The sequence below is a fragment of the Tupaia chinensis genome, unplaced genomic scaffold (genome assembly GCF_000334495.1).
Source record: "Tupaia chinensis unplaced genomic scaffold, TupChi_1.0 Scaffold143894_1, whole genome shotgun sequence".
NCBI lineage: Eukaryota > Metazoa > Chordata > Mammalia > Scandentia > Tupaiidae > Tupaia > Tupaia belangeri.
Genome location: NW_006203745.1, coordinates 661,080 through 662,898, shown reverse-complemented (window position 1 = coordinate 662,898; position 1,819 = coordinate 661,080).

Here is a 1,819-nt window from a genome sequence, read left to right as displayed (position 1 = left end):
TCCCTACCTTGAAGTTATCAAGGTATCACCTTGTATTGTTTTCTAAAAGCTGTATTTCCCATTCTCTCTTCTAATCTTCTAATAATTCCAACTTGGTTTTTGTCTCCTGCTTCCCTAAAATTGTGCTTGTAAATTCACCAACTTTATATTTTATCTTAATTCCTTTCCTGAGCTACATATGGTGTTTTCAGTTATTTACCGACTTCATTGCTTGTACATTTACATGTTGCAGTTGAGAAAGAAGCTCCTGACTCCTCACTTCCCCAAACATGGTTCACCTTCCAAAGTTTCCTATCTCAGTTGTTCAGGTCCCAAACTTGAGTCAACCTTGATCTCTCCCTTTCTAAAAGCCCCTAAATCTAATTAGTTAGAAATTCTTGTTATTTCTTCCTAAAAATATTTCCTGAATTCACTCTTTGCTGCTAGCTCCTTAACCATCCTTTCCCTGGATACCTGCAATAGTCTGTCTGAGCTGTCTTCCTTCTTCTACTCTGTCCTCTTGTAGCTCTTTCTCTTTAGAGGATCTAGGTTAATCTGAAAATGAAAACTGATTATATGATTTCCCTCCAAATTCTTGTCCCAACATGTAGGATAAAATAGAATCTTTTTATTTTTGGAGAGGTTTTTCGCTATAGGGCACGTGCGCTCGCCAGACAGAGAGAGACACAGAGACAGAAAGCGAGAAATCACCCCCCAGGGGGGATGGTCACGCCGCAATCCCCTCTCCTCCACTCTCCTCTCGGGATCCTGGGCACGCACACACACGCATCCGGCGTGAGTTTTAAGCCACCGGGTCCATGACGCGAACTGCGATCGACTACGTGGTAGTCCAGCCACATAGCCATTACACCAACTGCTGGTTCCCAAAATAGAATCTTCTTTATGTGGTCAACACGCCTGTTTCTTCAAGCTCATCTATACCAGTCTCTCATTAGTTTTGCTTCAACCACATTGCCTTCTTATTGTTGCTCAAACTTACCATACTTCTACTCACCCCGACACCTTTATACTTGCTTTCATCTATTTTGTCTGTATCTCTGCTCTAGAATTCAGATTGACTAGTTTAGAATAGTATCTAATATATGGTAAGTGACCTAAAACTACTAATAGATAAATAAGCAAATTAATGGATGAAAAAATGAATGAATGCATAGATGGATAAATTTTATATTAAAAAATCCTTTCTTAACATGCCAACCAGTTTTTATTGTACTAGCAATTTCAATTGAATTTATATGATTGGAGGTGGATTAATGTAGTAGATAGCCCTAGAAAATCATCTGTTTGCTTTTTGAATTAATTTCTGATTCAGTAGTTTTTTCCCTCCAAAATAACTTATTATTTAATTCAAATTCTGACTATTTTAATTTCTTTAGATGAGTTTTTTCATGGTTGTATACTGGAATAAACAAATAAATGTCCTCAATACTGTGAAATTCTTCTTTCTTGTAGAGATACTATGATCCTTAAAATGATATTTATTAAGGGGTAAACTTAGACAGGAAAGAAACCTTGGAAGTTATCTGATTTTAAGTCCATCCCATTATAGAAATTTTCAAAAACATTTATGCAGATAATCATCCACTTTCTGAATAAGAATCTCCCATGATGAAGGACTTCTTCCTTCAAATATGACTGCTTCTTTCAAGAATAAACTTAATGACCTGTATTGCACATGGATTAATCAAACTGATTGTTTAGGACTGGAAAGGACTGATTTTTCAGGTTTGAATTATGTAGACATGTAAAAAATATAATTAGAAAAATCTATTTTGGGTCTCTTTGAATCATTTCATATTTCACAAATTGGAGAAAAAGG